At 38.7% G+C, this 20,820-nt stretch overlaps 1 protein-coding gene across 2 annotated transcripts in view; it reads left to right on the top strand.

Moving 5' to 3' along the window:
- Nucleotides 1-20,820, top strand: part of acss2 (acyl-CoA synthetase short chain family member 2) — a 79,996-nt gene that overhangs the window by 1,711 nt on the left and 57,465 nt on the right. The gene's annotated exons all lie outside the window — the stretch shown is intronic.

Raw genomic sequence — 20,820 nt, 5'->3', positions numbered from 1 at the left:
TGATTTTATAAATTTTATGTTACACTTTTTTGTGGCTATTCATTGTTTTTGTTTACTGTGCCACTGTGAACTAGATACAGGTTAATACCTGAGCTTGTTATTTGGTGCCACAATCTATGTAGTCGAATTGATTCTTGCTTGATGTATATTTGTATGTTAGGATAAATATTTATATCATGTTTTGTTTATAGACAGTATTTGCCGGATATTACCCACAACCCGTAGCATTTGTTTATACTTCTGGCTTCTAGCATGGTAGCAGCTATCGTTTTTCATTAATGCATTTACATACTGAATATAGACTGTGGGATGTAACCTTACTATAAATACATTGTTTGACAATTCTATCTTAGGAATTTGAGAAAGAAACCAACACAAGAACTGCTTGAAATGTGGAAAAGTAAGCATGAATCAAAAATATACTTTTCTAGTTCATTTGAAATACAATTTTATTTCAGCAGAAGTTATGAGAAAGCTTGTAGCCTTGCATATTACACATCTGCTAAGGAATTGCGGAAAGTGCTTGACCGGGGGAGGAGGAGGGGCGGCATTTATTCAGAAGAATTGGGGACATCTGTTCTTCGTGTCAATGGATCGATGTAAATAAGGTGATAACATTTGTTCACTTGTGGAATGTGTGGCAGTACTTTCTTCTCACTCTGGGGGCTGAAGACATGCATATTTCACTGTGGGATATTTGATAACTAAAAATTCTGGTTGTATTGAAGACTCTTAACGTAACTCATACTCAATAGGAAAATAACTTGTAATTTAATAAGCTGAGTGGAATATGCACATAATAGAACAATTCTGATATGTTTTCATGTGTACCACACTGAGCAAATTTGAATTTATGAAGCTCAGCTTCCTCATTTTGACTGTTCTGGAATGTGAATGTCTCATTACCCTTACAGGTTAGGAAAACATGAAGGCTGAATCTGACGTAGTAAGGAAGTTGGAAGATGTTCATGTGTGAGTGAGAGAGAGAAAACCTTATTCTGTAAATTATATTCATTGACTGAAGGGTTCAAGGGACAGAGAGAGAGAGAGACCGACCGACCGACCGGACAGAAGCTGGTGGAAAGATGAACTCTTTGTGGTCTGATTTGAGTGAACACTGGCTTGTCATGGATTGAATGTTTGTGTGTTGTTCCCTGGAGCTTGAGATCCGGGAAAGTTATGAACTTAATTTGCATTCTGGGAATCTAAGATGATTTTAAAAGGAAAAAGCCATTTTTTAGGTCAGTGATACTGGACATGTTAGCTGAGCAAGGTTACCTCATGACCTTTCCACATAGTTTAGACTAGTCCCTCATTATGATATACTGTTAAAAGGGAAGTTTATCCATCCAAAGCAGGCAGCCATTTGGGGCCTGGCTTGATCAGGGTGCCCACTTTGATGTGCATGTAGCTTAATTAGTTAGATGTACACAGACCTGTAAATGAGTTTCTCTTCCTCTGCAAACTTCTGCCATTTTATTGCTGCTTATCTGATTAAGGACACGTGGCATTTTTTGTAATTTTACTACCAAATTCTGTGTAAAGACAGCTTGTTTGCAACAATAAGGAGGGTAGCCTGAGAGAGCTCTTAGGGGTAAGAGCTGGTACCACTACTCTGCTAATGGTTTTAGAACCTTAGGTCAAGCCTCGCTTGTAGGTATCTATGTTATAGTGTAACATTGATGCTATTGGTAAATAAAGGTAATAATTTAAACTAAACTGTCTGTAAGAGTTTTATATTCCAGACTATCACAGAGTTCGATCTCCAGGACGAACCAAGAGAGGCTTACAGGTCGAGTCCATCAGGGATTCCCTCAGCCATCTCTAATAGGAAGCACACTAGCTTTCGGAGCGCTGCTTAACCACCTGATGAAGGAGCGGTGCTCCGAAAGCTAGTGTGCTTCCAATTAAACCTGTTGGACTATAACCTGGTGATGTGTGATTTTTAACTTTGTACACCCCAGTCCAACACCAGCATCTCCGAGCCATCTCTAATAGGTAGTTTAACAGTTATTGTTTGCTTTTGTATCAGTGTATATGTCAGGAATTTGCTGATACTAATGATAATATTCATGGTGTTCTCAGGTTATGATTTTTAACACGCTGCAGCAATTTGTGATCAATAAATTATTTGTTATATTTTAAACTAATGTTAAAACTTCTGCTTTTTGACATGACTCCTGTGTTGTAAATTGCACAGGATTTTTGTTTTGTTGCTGTGAAAAATTGTGTGTTTAATTGTACAGCACCTTTTTGAATTAACAGACCAGATAGAAGGATATTTCTGACAACCAGGGATGACAGTCTAAGGATAAAGGATAGGCCATTTAATGCTGAGACAAGGATAAATTTCTTCACATGGACAATGGTGAATCTGTATAATTCTCTGCTGCAGTAAACTGGTGAGGCCAAAACGTTGAATGTTTTCAAGAATGAGTTTGATCTAGTTCTTAGGGCTAAAGGGATCAAAGGGTATGGGGAGAAAGTGCCGATAGCCATGATCATATTGAATGGTGATGCAGTCTTGAAATGCTAATGCCCTTAAGTAGTCTATGCTTCTGTGTTAGATATTTGAGGGAAAAGTGTGAGTGTATCTTTTGGAGGGAACAGTTTGCCTTGCTTCAACTCCTTCTTGAATTTTATGCAGTAGTGAAATCAATAGAAGATGGGCACAATCAGAATTTAAAGTTTTACATGATTAAAATCCTTTAGAGGATTGTTGGGCATGGAATCTGTGCATTTATGTGTTTTGTTTTTACACCCATGCACTTTGCGAGATCTCAGTTTTAATTTCAAACTTTCATAATTTCAAATGAGAAATTTCAGCTAGAGTAAGTATGAGAAACAAAAGAGTCGTGTAGATTGTACATAGTTTAAGGAACATTTATTGCAGGTATAAAGGAATCTTGCCATCCTAAAAAAAATAATTTTTTTTGCACTTTGTTGTAAAGTGTGAGATTTCCTTAATGTTTATGGGAAAGATTTTAAAATAAAAATTGGCAAAATTGTAAGCCAAGAGGAAGAAACCTAAATTAATTGAATAGATCTGGGTATTGAAAGCAAAATCAATATGAACAAAGTTAGAAATAATTAGAAAAATAAAAACGTCAAAGAACTAAAAATTGCTATTGAGAGGCAACCCAGAGTGACCAGTTCTTGTAGTTGCCAGGCAACCGTTAATCTTGACATGATAACAGAAAATACCAGAAAAACATAGGTTAAGTAACTTTGGTGAAATGGGAAACAGAGTTTAATGCTTGAGGCAGATGATATTTCTTCAGAACTATATGTCATATGGATCTATAAGTAGTTACAAAGCTAGGGACTTATGTCATTTAATCACCCCACTCGCCAGCCAGTTACAGGCTTCTCTTTATTTCTTCCTTTTCCAGCATTTTCTGTTATTTTAATTTCAATTTTCCAGCACCTATTATATTCTACTCTGTCTGGTTTATAGTCATTAGTGTTGCTGTTGGCCAATTGACAAAGTATTCCCAATGAATTACCTTAATCCTTGTTTTATTAATACAGTTAATAAAAAGGGACTTAATATACATGTCACTGAAGTGGCATGATGATGAATTAATTAGATTAGTATTCCTGAAGTTCAAATCTCACCATGGCAGCTAGTGAAATTAGACGTAATTACTACAAATCTGGAATTAAAATCTTAGTTGGGTAATGGTGAACAGTGGTGATTTTTCTAAAATCCCATCTGGTTCACCAATAGCTCTATCTTTGTTATTGGATCTGGCATATATGTGATTCCAGACAGACATAGAAATGTAGAAAAACAGAAGCAGGAGGAGACCATCCAGCCCTTCGAGCCTGCTCCGCCATTCATCATGAGCATGCCTGATCGTCCAACTCAATAGCCTAAATCAGCTTTCTCCCCATAACCGTTACACCCATTCGCCCCAAGTGCTATTTTGAGCTGCCTCTTGAATACATTCAGTGTTTTGGCATCAACTCCTTCCTGTAGTAATGAATTCCACAGGTTCACCATTCTTTGGGTGAAAAAATGTCTCCTCCTCGCTACTCTAAATGGTCCACCCCAAATCCTCAGACTGTGACTTCTGGTTCTGGATGCACCCACCATCAGGAACATCCTCCCTGCATCTTCCTGTCTAGTCCTGTTAGAATTTTATAAGTCTCTGAGATCCCCACTCACCCATCTGAACTCCAGTGAAAACAATCCTAACTTAGTTAATCTCTCCTCATATGTCAGTCCCACCATGCCTAGAATCGGCCTGGTAAATCTTCACTGCACTCCCTCGAGAGCAAGAGTATACTTCCTCAGAAAGGAGACCAAAACTGCACATAATATTCTAGGTGTGGCCTCACCAAGGCTATGTATAATTGCAACAGCACATCCCTGGACATGTACTCTCGCAATGAAGGCCAACATACCATTTGCCGTCTTTACTGTCTGCTGCACCTGCGTGCTTACCTTCAGTGACCGGTGCACAAGGACACCCAGGTCCTGCTGCACACTCCCCTCTCCCAATTTACAGCCATTCAGATGGTAATCTGTCTTCTTGATTTTGCTTCCAAAGTGAATAACCTCACATTTATCCAAATTATACTGCATCTGCCAATGATTTGCCCACTCACCGACCTGTCCAGATCATGCCGAAGGACCTCTGCATCGTCGTCACAGTTCACCCTCCCACCCAACATGCTGTCATCTGCAAACTTTAAGATGGTACATTTTGTTCCCTCATTTAGATCATGAATAAATGTTATGAATAGCTGGGATCCTAGCACTGATCCCTGTGGCACTCCACTAGTTATTGTTTGCCAATTTGAAAAGAACCAATTAATTTCTACTACTTGTTTCCTCCCTGCTAACTAGTTTTCTATCCATCTCAATACATTTCCCCCAATCCCATGCGCGTTAATCTTGCATAATAATCTCTTATGCGGCAGTTTGACAAATGCTTTCTGAAAGTCCAAGTACACCACATCGACTGACTCTGCCTTGTCATCACTACTAGTTACATCTTCATTGAATTCCAATAGATTTGTCAATCCCCTTCATAAATCAATTCTGACTCTGTCTGATTCTGCCCCTGCTTTCTAAATGCTTCGCTATCAAGTCCTTGATAATGGATTCAAGAATTTTCCCCACTACTGATGTGTTTGACTCTGCCCATTGGCATAGCCAAACAAGCTACTTGAGGGCAATTTGAGTTGGGGAACAAATACTTGGTTTACCAGCAATGTCAATATCCTTAGCAATTTTTTTTTAAAATTTTTCAATCAGTATTTACAGAATATCACAAAATGCCACGGATTGACTATCAAACAGTTGATATTGCACTCCTCCATACAACAGATTGCAGAGTCCATCATTATTATCTTTTATCATCCAAACCTGGCCTAAGCAAACCAAATTTGTATTCAAAACTTGTATTATTGTACGTATCAGATATGTTGTCAAGTTTTGTGATTGGAGTTGGTTGGGTGTAGTTGTATGCTGGTGCAAAAAACATGGTGCTGTGACTGTATAAGACTGTTGATGGTGTAAGCTTGGCTTCCTTGGTATCGCTTGAAGGTGAATACTTGGTCATCTTGAAATGATGAAGATTGGAGTAATTGATAGTACAGGCAAACATTAAACTCTATTTGGGATTCTTCAGATTAATGGAGCTGTGCAATGGATTATCACATGACGCTGGCCTCAGCAGACTGAGGTAACAAATCCTAAAAGGTTGTGTTATGGACCAAGCCACATTCAAAATATTTCAAGAAGGTAACCCAGACCCTAACTTTGCCAGTTGTTTTAAGCAGGTGTAAAGTGGATATTCCAGGAGAGAATCAGCTGGTCAAACCACTTAGTTTGAATAAAACAGAATTTAATTTCAAGATTACTCAATGAAACAAAAACAACAGTAAACAGAATACTGAATAAATTAACCTATCTGAAAACACAACAAATCATCCCAATTTAATGATGTTGTTCCAACAACATCATTGCAACAATCCCCAAAAACATCCCTGGGCACAAAAGGTAAAATCAAACACATCATCTTAGAAGATAGAAGTCAGAGAGAGAGAGAGAGGACCAGGCTGGACCTGCTGCTTTAGGTCCAGCAGCCTTTCTTTACAGTACTGCTTAAAAAGAACAAGCTAGAGTAAAGCTGAGCTGGGAGAACTGGCCCACACCCTTATCAAATTGGCCCTAAAATCCTTCAAACCCCAGACCTTTTGGAGTCTGTGTCATTTACGACCCCTCTGGAGAAAAAAGCCAAGGACTGCATAACCTTGTTAAAGGAGCAGCTTCATCACACTTGCTTCCATATTTTGAAGAGCCAGGTTTTTTACAAAAAAAAGCATACTGCTTCTTAAATCAGTTGTTATTATAACTCTTAGCACTTGCTGAACAAACCTGAATGTGCAGTGAAAATGTGAAATTGAAATTATACACTATATTATGAGTTGTGCAAGCAGGGGCTATTTGAGGACAGTCAGCACATTGCCTATTGTAAGCATCCATAGGGGTGTGCTGATAGATATGATCCACTAGTTGGGATATATGACCTTTTATATCTGGAATTGCACTGTCAATCAAATATTTATAACACATGAATCATTTACATGGTAGGCAGAATGCCTTTTTTGGCTTGATGGTCACTTTCTGTTAGTAAAAAATGGAATACCATTCTGGTTGCTATTGCCCAGTAGCAGTATGAAATATAGACTCACCTTTTACATTAATTTGAGATAGCCTGGACACGCTTTAGTCCTGTAATTTGGCTTTAGGCTCGCAAGCAATGATTTAATTGGAGTAGCTATGATATATCTACAGGCTCCAGTGCATAGCTGCATGTGTGCACAATCTGCAAGATGCACTGCCAAGGTTCTTTAATAGCATTTTATAAATCCATGACCTTCATTATCTAGAAAGACAAGAACAGCAGGTGCATGGCAATAGCAACACCTGCTTGATGTGCCCTATTTTGGTGTCATGCTGACAAGTGAGCTAATGACTCTGGCCTTGTTATCCAGTTTGGCAAGTGGCATATTAAGTCTTGTTAGACTTAATGTCTCTCAATTGTAAATCTCTCAATTTCTGCGTTGAATCAACCTTGTCAACATTTATATTATGTATATTTGCTTTGCCAAGGTGCAATTGCATGAAAAGAGACACTGAGTCACTGGAGGAAATATCAGGAAGGGGTAACCAATGACCTTGACCAAAAAGGAGGATCTTAAAGGTGGAGAAAGAAGTGAAAAAGCAGGGGGCATTTTCGAAGGAATTTCGACTGCAAAGTCTAACTGCTGAAAGTCAAAGATGAAGCAGGGTTAGAATGAGGCCTGGTGCACAAGGCTGGTGTTGGAGGAGTGGATTAGGTATTATGGTGTAGTGATTGTAGGACTGGGAGGGAATTTTCTGTGCCTGAAGAAATTTTCATGTTAAAATTTCTCCAGTAATTCCTCTGTGATTTTTTTTTTAAATGTCATTATGCAGCATTAGTAATAATAGCTCCTTTTAATAGAACAGTAAAATTGATACTTCAGTGATGTTTCTTGTCAACCCAACTCTCAAGACACAAAACTTTGGAAAAATTGGGTATCAGTTTACAGGACAGCCTTGATTATCCGAATGAGACGGGCAGGGAGAATTTTGTTCGGATTACTGATTGTTCAGATAACTGATCAGGGTTCTCGTGGCGGCAGCAATAGCAGGAACAGGGTCCCATGGTGATCCTGTTCCTGCTCCCGCCACCAGCCCAGGTCGCCTGCTCTCGCTGTGCTTTTATTTAAATTTAAATAAAATTTTTATGGGACCTTGAGATCTTGCTTAGATAATCCAAAAGTTCGGACAATTGATGCTCTGATAACCAAGGTTGTTCTGTACACATTTTATCAAGTGTTATTTAGTACTCTATAGTTAGTGTACTTCACAAGCTAGATAGAAGTACAGGTCGTTCTGCTATAGTGCACATTTTGTCGGTGTGAATTGGCTGTAATGAGATTGATAAATGGGGACGCTGTTTCTAAAGCACAAACTTTTAAAATTTGTGTTGGCTTTATGCGATTCCATTGCCAACACTGTTTAGGTGCTACTTTTATTGTACAATTTTTATATAGTGCAAGGTCGCACAAGAATGCAACCATCATATTATGAAGAACTACCTTCATGGCACGGTGGCACAGTGGTTAGCACTGCTGCCTCACAGCGCCAGAGACCCGGGTTCAATTCCCGCCTCAGGCGACTGACTGTGTGGAGTTTGCACATTCTCCCCGTGTCTGCGTGGGTTTCCTCCGGGTGCTCCGGTTTCCTCCCACAGTCCAAAGATGTGCAGGTTAGGTGAATTGGCCATGCTAAATTACACCGTAGTGTTAGGTAAGGGGTAAATGTAGGGGTATGGGTGGGTTGCGCTTCGGCGGGGCGGTGTGGACTTGTTGGGCCGAAGGGCCTGTTTCCACACTGTAAGTAATCTAATCTAATCTACCTATAGTGGTGTGGTCAGAATATTTTTAGATGGATGGTCTTGTGGTATATCTTCCTGTTTTATGATGTTAGTTGCAATTTGTTAATTCTGAAATTGTAGACTGTGAGTGATTTATGATCAAAACCAATTCAGCTGATGTTGTCTAGAGTATTCCAACTTGATTGAATTCATTGCAAATAACAATTTGGTTGAAGGAAAACAGCCTGATTAATGACTGGTCACTGTTAAAGGTACTTACAGAGATTAAGTTTTTCATGTTTGGTTGTGTTCTTTCCCCACCCTGCTCCATATTTCACCTACTTTCTTTATGAACTGCGTCAAGTGGCATGCTTGGAAAAAAAAGATGGATTTTATTTCATTTACTTATGGGAAGTGGGTGTCACTGGCAAGGACAGTATTGCCAGTTCCTTAAGGAGGTCACAGTGAGCCACTTTCTTGAATTGCTGCAATCAGTGTGGTCAGTTGCAATGCAGTTAGATAGGCCATACCAGGATTTTTGGCCAATGAAAGTGAAGAAAGTGATTTTTTTCTTTAGATTAGATTCCCTCCAGCATGGAAACAGGCCCAACAGATATTGCATAACCTGGAGGCATTCTGTTTCCATGCAGCTGCTGTCCTTGTCCTTCTAGAAAGTGGAGGTCATGAATTTATAAAAATGCTGTTAAAGAACTATGGCAGTGCGTTTTGCAGATGGTGTACACATGCAGCTGTGCACTGGAGTCTGTAGATGTATAATGTCGTATCCCTTGTCCTGTAATGTGTCAACTTTTGAAGTGTTATTGGAGCCTTTGTCCATGTAAGTGAAGAGTATTTCATCACATTGCAGTCTTGTGCTTTGTACAGAGGGACCTTGATTATTCGGCATTCAATTATCTGAATATCTGATTTTCCGGCAAGATCACAAAGTCCTGATGCTTGATTAATCTACGTTATTCGGCATTCGATTATCCGAAATTTGAATGCTGCCTGCCCGTTTCCTTTGGATAATTGAAGTTCCTCTGTAGATGGTAGACATACTTTGGGAAAACAGGGTGTGAGTTGTAACCACAAGCTATGCAATTTATACCTTTTGTCCCCTGAAGTTTCTGGTCAGTGTTAACCTCCAGGATGTTGCTGTTGATAATGAGAGATTCAGAGACAGTATGTCATCAGATCCCAAGGAAGGAATTACCGTTTTTCTTGGTGGAGACCTGCCTATCATTGTTATATTAATATTACTTGATAACATTCAGGCATGGACTGGTAAGTCTTGCTCTGTGTGGGCAAGGACTGTTTCATTATTTGAGGAATTGCAAATAGAATTGAATATTGTACAGTTACAGACCTCTCTGCTTCTGATTTTATTATGAAGGAAAAATCATTAACAAAACAACTGAAAACTGTTAGACCAAGGGCGTTGCACTGAGGAGCTCTGCAGTGATATTCTCGGGCTACAATAACTGGCCTCCCACAACCATCCTTCTTTGCACCAGTCTGTGAACCTTTTCATTCTGATTCCAATTGGCTTTAATTTTACTAGGGCTTCTTGATCCAGATAAAATAGAAGATCAACTTCTAGAATTAGTAAAATTCTGCTGGTGACCAGTTGTTGAATTTTCATACCAACTGGTCAGGGGATATTTTGATTTTTAAGTTTGACTAAATGTTTGGTCTCTATTTATGCTTTTTTGACATTGTTGAAAGACTATGCTGCTATGTTATATCCTGATGCTTGGATATCTCCTGAACTGGGACAGTTTGAAACTAAATTGACTGGGAAATACCGTTGTCCTTCGGGAAACATCCATTTTCATCTTGATTTCAAAAGTAAAAACGTTTGGACTTAAAATCATATTTTCCCAATGTTCTCTTATTCAAAAAGTTACTTCAGGAAGATGCTCCATACTAAATAAATAGATATTTAGATATTTATCTGACTGATAGTTAATTTTGACACAATCCACTTTCGTTCTTAACTTGATATTACACATTGTTATTAATACTGAACCAGTTATATGGTAGAGATTATCAATATGGATTTGTCGAAAGGATTTGCTGCCTGACTAAGTAGTTTATCGGTTGATTTTCAACAATTACTGACTAAGGTAATGGAACGCTTTTAAAATTGACAACACAGTCAATAATTAGAGGTCACTTAACAAATAAATTTGACTAAATTCATTACTTCATACACAAGATGCAGAATGATCATACTTTCTGAATTTATTAGTTACTTGCCAATCAGTAGCAATTTAGTGCACAGTGTTTACTTTGCACCATTATAGATCATCCCGTAGCTTCTCACCGCATTGCTGCAGTTTTAAGTCAGAACTACATTTATTTAAAATATGAAATCGATTGCAGTCATTCTGTACTCTGAAATAACTAATCCTCAGCCGGATTTGTTTGTGGTAGTTTGTCAATGAAACAAGCTTTTCATTTTGGTGGTTACATTGAAGCTAATCTGAAACCCTGACGCCTGTGCATGTCTCAATCATGGAACAGACAGAGAGCCCTTTGGCCCATCGTGTCTGTGTTCTCTAACTATTTCTAACCCCATTTTCCAGCACTTGGACCATAGTCTTGTTAGCCTTATTGAAGCAAGTACACATCTAAATACTCTTTGAATGTGGCATGTGCCAATAAAAAAGGTGAGACAATTAAATTTTACTAATAGCAATGATATGTCAGTTTCATTCTTAGTTTTCTTTTACTGTATTGTCGGGTTTTGTCTGAGTGGAGAACTAATATAACTGTTTTGGGATTTTGCACTGGATGTTCCTATCAGCCAACTATCCAGAAAACGCAAGGCCCAAGTTCAAAGGATAAAACAAATAGGAAGACACTTAGTGATCCAATCAGTTTTTTATCATTGAGATCACAGTGCTTAAAGTAGCAGAATGAATGGGACCTACAAATCAAATTTCAGCTTAGATGAGAATCAATCAGATTTGGGTATTTGAATGGAAGTAACAGTTCAGTTTTCAGAGTTTAAGGTGTTCGTTTCTGGAACATTCTTGACCTCCCAGAAGAATGCAATGGAACATTACTAAGAAATCCCTGCAGCTTTTCCTACTGTAAGATTCCTTCATTCTTCAGGATCAAGAGAGATTTTACTGTCTGCTTCTTGGAGGTTTTCCTTCAACTGACACACCTTGGTGTACATGGAAACAGAGACCTTCCTGATGGCTGTTTCTAGGCAACCTTCACCACAGAACTACTTCCACCGGCTTGGGTAGTACTTGATGCAATGGAACCCATCATTTATCTCTCTAAAAAAGCTTTGACTTGCATTCTTCCCACAAGTCAGTTTTTTTTTGTGAAAGCAGGTGAACCACAATACTCTTCAGCTTTAATTTTTCATAATTACTGCTGAACGCGGCTCCCAGAAATCACTTGGTAAAACCACTTTCTAAGCCAGAATGTCCAAAGATTTCCATATTCCAGTTCTTTTTGGACCTTTAAAATCAAAATGTTTATTCCATACAAATCCCTTTATTCAAGAACGTAGGGAGGCAGAAAGCAGGAAAACAAAGGAGGATTAGCCTGCTATTTGTCAAGGGCGGAGCGTTAAATTTGATCATTCAGGAGATTATAGCTGAGCACGTAGAAAACCCCAGCATATTCGGAAAGAGTCCGCATGGTTTTGTGAAAGAAAAGCCATGGTTAACCAATTTACTGGAATTCTTTTTAAGGAGTAACGTGTTTTGAATACAGGAGAGCCCATTGACATTCCGTTCTTTGATTTCATCATGTACCATATTAAAGGTTATCACACAAACTAGAAACACAATGGTGTAGGAGTAACTTATTGGTATGGATAGATGGTTGGCTGACTGGCAGAAAATAGAGAATGCATAATTGGGCCTTTTTCTGATGGACAGGATACGATGAGTGGGGTCCTGTGGAGTCAACTTCCAATTTTTTTATTATTTGTATTGATGACATTGGTAAGGGAAGTAAAGGTATTGTGTTTCAGTATGCAGATGACACAAAGGTAGCTAAGAAAACAGGTTGTGAAGAGGATATAAGGAGGTTGCAAATTAATTAGTAGATGGTTTCAGTGAACGAGTAACAATTTTGCAGATGGAGTTTGATATGAGGAAAATGTGAAATTATTTCTTTTGGTAGAAGAATAAGCAATCAATGCATTATAGAAATGGGGAATGATGGCAGAATTCCAAGGTGTAGAGGCATCTAGGTGTTCTAGTGCTTGAGTAAAAACAAATTATTACACAAGTAAAGCATGTAATCATGAAGGTTAATAGGCTGCTCACCTTTATTACAAAAATAAATGAATATAAAATGAAGGATGGTATTCAAATATACAGGGCATTGGTGAGACCACATCTCTTTTTTTTATTATTCATTCATGGGATGAGGGCTAGGCCAGCATTAATTCCCATTCCAGAGGACAGTTAAGGATCAACCACACTGCTGTGGGTCTGGAGTCACATGTAGTCCAGACAAGGTAAGGATTGCAGTTTCCTTCCCTAAAGGGCAAGAGTGAACCAGATGGGGTTTTCCAACAATTGATTCATGGTTGTAATCATAGGCTTATTTCCAGATTTTTATTGATTTCCAATTTCACCATCTGCCATGGTGGGATTCAAACCCCAGATTAACAATCCAGCGATAATACCACTAGGCCATCACCTCTCCCACAGAACGTTATTTTTCCTTATTTAAAGAAGGATATAAATGCATTGAAAGCAGTACAGAGAGAGATTTACGAGATTGAATTTAATAGATTATCTGGAATAAACAGATTTTTCTATAAGGAAAGGCTGGACAGATTGGGCTTAATTCCAATAGAATTTGGAAGAGTGAGGATGACTTGATTGTCACTAAGTAAACTTCATAAAGTGGGTAATACTTCTGGATTTTTCTGAGATCCTTTTATCCAACAAGTATTGCCTGTGGATTTTGCAATGCATACACTCTGCTATACTAAACCATCAGTGCTTATAGATTTCTGTTGAAACCTTCACGGTTTGTCTCTGCGCTATTCAAATAATCTTCCCACTTTCTTAGCTCACCGGGATCTCTGTGAGTATTGACTCCAACACCTATCTGCCTGCTAATTACTAGAACTTCCTTCTAGGTATTATGACAGAACAGAGCCATCCTGCAACTCTTCACTCCTCACTCCTTGAATCTGTGTAGTTCATTGGTTTCTCAGCAGTTCGGCTAAAAGGACAGCACTCCTAATGTGGAGTCTATGTTCTGCCTCTTTATTCAACTGCTTGTGACCTTTGAATTCCTTTACACTGACTCCTGTACTGTCCTGAGTGGCCTGTTGAATACATTACAATAATCACATTTCAAAATTGTTGGGCAGGAATAATTGTTGGAATATTGACACCTAGCAACTCTCTGAACTGTGTTTCATAAATGCTACAGATATAGACTGCTGGTTTGCTCAGTACAAAAATGGATACATATTTCTCTTGTGATGAAGTAGTAATGACCCTATCCCTGGACCAGGGGCATGGGTTCAGGTACCACCTGCACCACAGGTGGATAATAACATCTCTGAACAGGTTTATTAGAAAAATATAGGTTAACTAATATAAATGGTTCTGATCACAGGTTATAAGTTATTAAAATGAAAGATTAAGACTCCACATTTGTAACAAATTTTGTTGCCAAAAATGCTGTTTGTCAATAATTAATTTACTTTGTAAAATGTATTTATGTTGGAATGGAGAAGACATAACTCAACAAGTTACATTCAACAATGCATCTGCTTCAGTACTGCACTGGAGTGATGACCTAGAATGTTTTGCTTTAGATTTGAATGGGATTTGAAGTTTCTGAATTGGAGCCTCAAGTGTTGCCAAATGAGCCATGATGACAACAATTAAAAGCTATCTTTGAAAGGCACTGACTTTCCACTCATTATTTCTTACCCTCTTTGAAGTGCTGGTGTTCCAAAATTTGCTGAAAAATTGCAGTTGGCGAAGAACAAGTGCTGTTATAATTGGTCAACTGTTTGTGGTGAGTAAGAGGAATCCCATGAATTGTAAATTGTGATGAGTTTCTGGTCACTGCACTGTCCTGCAGTAAGCTTGACGAAAACAGACTTTTTCCTTTACCTCCACATGATTTCTTGAACTTATAGTATTTGCCCACTGATCTAGACACAAAGTTATGTCCATAATTAACAGCATAAGCACCAAGTGAGCTATATACTTTTTTAATTTCAGAGCTACCACGTTTTAGAATGTGGCACAAAATACAATGTAGATTAGATTAGATTACATTACAGTGTGGAAACAGGCCCTTCGGCCCAACAAGTCCACTCCGACCTGCCGAAGCGCAACCCACCCATACCCCTACATTTACATTTACCCCTTACCTAACACTACAGGCAATTTAGCATGGCCAATTCATCTAACCTGCACATCTTTGGACTGTGGGAGGAAACCGGAGCACCCAGAGGAAACCCACGCAGACACGGGGAGAACGTGCAAACTCCACACAGTCAGTCGCCTGAGGCGGGAATTGAACCCGGGTCTCTGGCGCTGTGAGGCAGCAGTGCTAACCACTTGGTATTATGTAATGTCATTCATTGGTTACATCATGCATTGAATTATCTTCAGCTGTTGTACTGGATCAAGTATCAAATTGTTTAAATATGGCTTGAATGCAGAATTTCAAATTGAGTGGCATCACTCTCATAAACTTGATACAACTGTTGGTTTAATTCTGCAACAAATGTATAATACACCAGCTGAACTAACTTGTGTTGTTGCCATTTTGTAAACCATGGTATCACCTTAATGGAAAACTTGAGCATGTATGTGGTGAAATTTCTGTGTTAATTCTGTCTAAGGCTTACATTATCTGATGATCCAAGGAAGATTGATCTTAAATTGGTATGTTTATAATGTATTCAAAACACTATAAAGTTGTCAAACTTTGCAATAAAATTAATTCGACTTGATAAACTCCCACTTCCACTTGCCTCTAGCTTTATTGATTAAAACCCTAGAATTAGTGTTCTCCCTGAATTCAAGCCATAACCACCACCACACAAAAAATGAATGATGTGTAATATATTCATGTGGGTGCTTACATATTTATCTGGATTATGGATTCTGAATATTTGAGCTTTGTGCAGAATGTGTTTTTATTGTTTATAAGTGAAGTACAGGTCATTCTGCTATAATGTGCGTTTCGTAAATGCAAATTCGCTATAACACAATTGACGAATTGAGGTTACTGTTTCTAAAGTATGAACTTTTAAAGCATCTGTTGGTTATAACACGATTCTGACCCCATTAGTTTACATGGTACTGCTATTATGTGATTTTCTTATAACACGGAATTGCATGAGAATGGAACTACCGTGTTATAGCAGAATGGACTGTACCTTAAGTGTCATGAATCAGTCGATCTGTGAAAAAGAAGATGAGCAGGAAATAATCGTTGAGTCAGGTTTAGTTTTCCTGAGGGAAGCTTTGCGTTCGCCTTGATGAGAAATTTGAACTGTTGTAAATTGTTCAAATATCTTGGTTCGAAATTCACTGACATGGTGACCAGGAGAGAACATTGTTAACCCTCTAATGTTGTAGTAGCCCTGTCAGTGATGAGTAGTGGGGTTTATTTGATCTGGAATGAGACTAGACCTTTCGCTTATCCCTCAGGAAATATATTTTCCACTGTAGTAGAAGGAGAAAATAATGTCCGAGCTGTGTTGTTATCAAAGAGCCAGACTTGCCTCCACGAATGGATAACACATTTGGAAATTAGATCAGATACAGTACCCTTTGCAGATACATCTTTAAGTTTCTGGAAAAAATGTTTATTAACTCTGTCATTACCAATGCGATCAAGACTTTGTTATAGCAAGATTGCATTGATTTACTTTATACTTCTCCCAATACTTTATTTGTTTACCATCTCAAAGCATTTCTCATGAACAGACCTACACTTGTTTTATGGTCTAAAACTGATTTTTTTTGGATAAAGTGAATTTTGCTTGAAGTATATTCAACAGACAATGTACAGGTTGCCCATTCTATACTTCTGATCATTTTAAGTAGAAATGTTTTTCAAGTTGAGAAATTAGATATTTCAGGCTAGAAGCGAAGTAAATTGATTTGATACAGCAATACTCGACTTGACATTTTCTGATACTTAAAATTGTCTTTTTGAAACTATAAAGGTGTCTGTCAGAAATTTCTTTTTATACTCTCCATGGGATGTGGGTGTTGCTGGCTGGCTATCATTTAGGTAATCATTTATTGCCTATCCATAGTTGACTTTGAGAAGCTAAGTAGCGAGCTGCATTCTTGAACCATTTGCTGACGAAGTGTTGTAGGATGATGCACAATTCCACTAGGAAGGGTATTCCAGGATTTTGACCCAGCAACAGTGAAGGAATGGCGATATATTTTCAAGTAAAGGTGGTGAGTAGCTTGGTGGGGAATTTGCAAGTAATATTCCCAGATATCTGCTGCTCTTGTCCTTATAGATGGGATCGTTGTGGGTGTAGAAGGTGCTGTCTTAAGTGATTTTCCGCAGTGCATCATATAGATAGTACACACACTGTTGCTACTGAGCATCAGTGGTGGATGGAATGGATGCTTGTGGGTGTGGCTCCAATCAAGTGGGCTGCTTTGCCTTAGAGGGGTTCAAGGCTCTTCAGTGTTGTTGGAGTTGGAACCATCCAGGTAAGTGAGAGTATTTCATGACAAACAGAAATTGTTGGAAAAATTCAGCAGGTCTGGCAGCATCAGTGGAGAGAAATCAGAGTTAACATTCTGGATCCAGTAACCCTCCTTCAGAGCAAAGAGAAATCAGAGTCACTGATTTGAAAGCCTCAGCCTATTCAGCCTCTCTCTGTAGCTCAAACCCTCTGATACCAGCAAAATCCTTGTAAATCTTTTCTGAATCCTTTCAAGTTTCACACCCTCTTTCCTATAGCAGGGAGACCAGAATTGAACGCAGTATTCCAAAAGTGGCCTAATCAATATCCTGCACAGCCACAGCATGACCTCCCAGCTCCTATACTCAATGTACTGACCAACAAAGACAAGTGTATCAAACACCACCTTCTCTATCCTGTCTACCTGCAACACTGCTTTCTAGGAACTATGAACTGGCACTCCAATGTCTCTGCCCAGGGCCCTAACATTAACTGCTTTAGTTTGCCTTACCAAATGCAACACCTCACATTTATCTGAACTAAACTCCACCTACCTCTCCTTGGTCTGTTGGCCAATCTGATCGAGGCTCCATTGTACTCTGAAATAATCTTCTTCACTGTCCACTACACGACCTATTTTAGTGTCATCTGCAAACTTACTGATCTTGCCTTCTATATTCACGTCCAAATTGTTTATATAAATGATGAAAAGCAGTGGACTCAGCACAGATCCTTGCAGCTGTCACAGATCTCCTATGCAAAAATAACACCCTCTGCCACCACCCTCTGTCTCCCCCATCAAGCTAATTTTGTTTCCATTAGATAGCTCCCTTATATTCCATGCTTATTTTAATATGTTAATGAAGAAAACTTGTGAAACAGCATAAAACATTTTATAAAAAATTTCAAAATGTATCATTGGATGTGGGTGTCATGACAAAGCCGACATTCTTTGCTCATTCCTATTTGCCTTTGGGAAGTGATGATGAGTTGCCTTCTGGATCAACTGAAGTTTGCGTGTTACACCCAAGGTGTTATTCAGTAAAGAAATCTAGGGTTTTGATATACTGATAAAGGAGGAACAGAAATATATTTCCAAGTCTAAGACATTATGCGAATGGGAGGGAAACTTGTAGGTAGTGGTGTTCTGATTAATTAGCTACCCTTGTCTGTCTTGGTGGTAGAAGTCAAGAGTTTGGATTGCTGAAGTGCATTTATTAAATGCTGCATTACAGCCTCCTTGTCATGATGGTGCAGGAGATGAATGTTTAAGGTGGTAATTAGGGTGCTAACCAAGAAGATTGCTTTGTCCTGGATAGCATTGAGTTTTATGAGAATCATTTCAGCTGCAATCATCCTTGCTATTGAAAAGTATTCCATCACACTTCTGACTTGTGCTTTTATGGGTTGCTACGTAGAATCTGGGGTGTCATGATCTGAGATATTTGTGATAGAATACTCAGCCTCTGACCTGCTCTTGTAGCCGCAGTAGTTGCTGCAGTTAAGTTTCAATCACTGCGGAGCTATTGGATACTGGTGGTACAGTTCAGTGTTGACTATGCCATTGAATGTCAAGAAGAGTTGGTTAGCCTCCGCCTGTTGAAAATTGTCACTCAAAGGCTAGTCAATGACATGAATGACATTAAATTTTGAATTTTATCCGATGTTGTTGTGTGGACATGGGAAAGAAATGCATGTATTGCTAAATGCCTTTTCAGTACAGTGGTATTATAAACCTGTGATTTGGAGCAAACTTTTGTGCATCTTAGTCACAAAAGCTATGCTCGCACGTTTGGATGGTAGCCACAGTAAGTGAGTAATCAATAATGAATAGTCCATATGTTGTTTTTGCATTTTCATTTTTACCCATCTTGCAGTTTTTTCTCCCTATTTGCCAATTGATTTTTCTCTTGGATAAGTCATTCCAGTGGGTGAGTGAACCAGCTACCTGCTTAGAAGCCTTTGCCAATTCTGCTCATGAGCCATCTGTTAGGACGAATGCAAAAGAAGGCTTTGTTGATTCTGAAGTTTTATTACTACCCGTAGGGCATTGCCTTGGACAAACTCAGTGTCTCATTTGAAATTCTTTGAAAGAGCATATCAAGCTGGTAGTAACGAAGTTAACAAGTATATTAAAATTGCTACACTTGATGGTACTATCATCAAGCTCTGTATGCTTTTCATTAAGTTTGTGCTTTATCTACTTGTTTGAGAAACGTTACCTGATGTGACGAAAACACGCAAACTTTATATTTTAGCCACTACGTTTCTCAGTTTTCCAAATGTATAATAGGAATGAAGTGAAGACATTAGGGAGATGCAGCAAAGATTCATGGTAATAGTTCCAGGGATGAGGAACTTCATTTATGTAGAGAAATTGGGAATCATCTTGGAGAATCGAGGGTTAAAAGGAGATTTGATAGAAGTATTCAAATTCATGAGGGGTCTGAGCAGAGTAACTGTGAAGAAATTGTTTCCAGTGCGAATTGAGAAATGAAGTGCATAAATTTAAGATAATTGACAAAAGATACAATGTCAACATGAAACTGTTTTTGACGTGATGAGTGGTAGAAATCTGCATTGCACCGCCTGAGAATGATGGAGGCTTGTTTAAGTTAGCTTTTTCAAAAGAAAGTGAGATCATTATCCGAAAAAGAAAGTGGTGGGATAAAGACAGGAGGATGGAGCTAAGTTAATTGCTCCTTCAGAGGGCAGCACAGACACAGTAGGCTGAATGGCCTCTGGTGCTGTAACCATTCTGTGATTCAGTATCTCTCTCTATGGGTGGATGTACGTCATATTTTTATACTTTCTCTCCAAATGTCTACTGTGATTCATTATTAATAGCATTACCAATTCGCTATTATCTGTTATCTCAGTAATAAAACTGGAATTAACTCATTCACTTTAAAAGTTTGATTTGAAAAACCTGACTTAAAACAAAATCAATTCTAATCTTTCCTTTTGGTGATAATTTTCTACAATTTTTACCTTTATCCAACCTTTATATTTGTATGATTTTACAAATACCATAGCAGGTAAGTATTAGACTTCTGAGAAATTCAGATGAGTTTTGCATTAAGTACAAATTAATTGGTATTGATTTTTCTTCCATATTTTCTTACTGGTACTTGGGTCCTGGCATTCTTTATATTGCGTTCCATATTCAGTTATTTATTATTTGGTGCCTTGTTAAAGAAACATCTGATAGTGTGTAGGGTCAGCAGACGGTGAAGAAAGCAAATGGTATATTGGGCTTCATAGTGAGTAGATTTCAGTATCATAGAATCTCCACAAATTGGAAGCAGGCCATTTAGCCCATCAAGTCCACACCAATCCTCTGAAGAGCAACCCACCCGGACACCCCCCCCCCCCCCCCCCCCACCTTATCCCTGTAACACTGCATTTTCTGTGGCTAATCCACCTAGCCTGCACATCTGTGGACACTATGGGCAATTTAGTATAGCCAATCCACCTAACCAACACATCTTTAGACTGAGAGGAAACCGGAGTACCTGGAGGAAAGATACACAGTCATGGGGAGAATGTGCAAATTCCACGCAGACAGTTGTCCGAGGCTGGGATTAAATTCGGGTCCCAGTGCTGTGAGGCAGCATTGATAACCACTGTACTACCATGCCGCCCCCAGGAGCTGCTGCAATTGTGCAGGGCCTTGGTGAGACCACACCTGGAATGTTGTGTGCAGTTTTGATCCCTTATCTG

This window comes from Chiloscyllium plagiosum, unplaced genomic scaffold (assembly GCF_037043375.1).
Source record: "Chiloscyllium plagiosum isolate Xiang-an unplaced genomic scaffold, Cpla_swu_hap1 HiC_scaffold_15, whole genome shotgun sequence".
In the NCBI taxonomy this organism is placed as follows: Eukaryota; Metazoa; Chordata; class Chondrichthyes; order Orectolobiformes; family Hemiscylliidae; genus Chiloscyllium; species Chiloscyllium plagiosum.
Note: the sequence above shows the minus strand (reverse complement) of the source record. Positions and strands in the feature narration are given on the sequence as shown.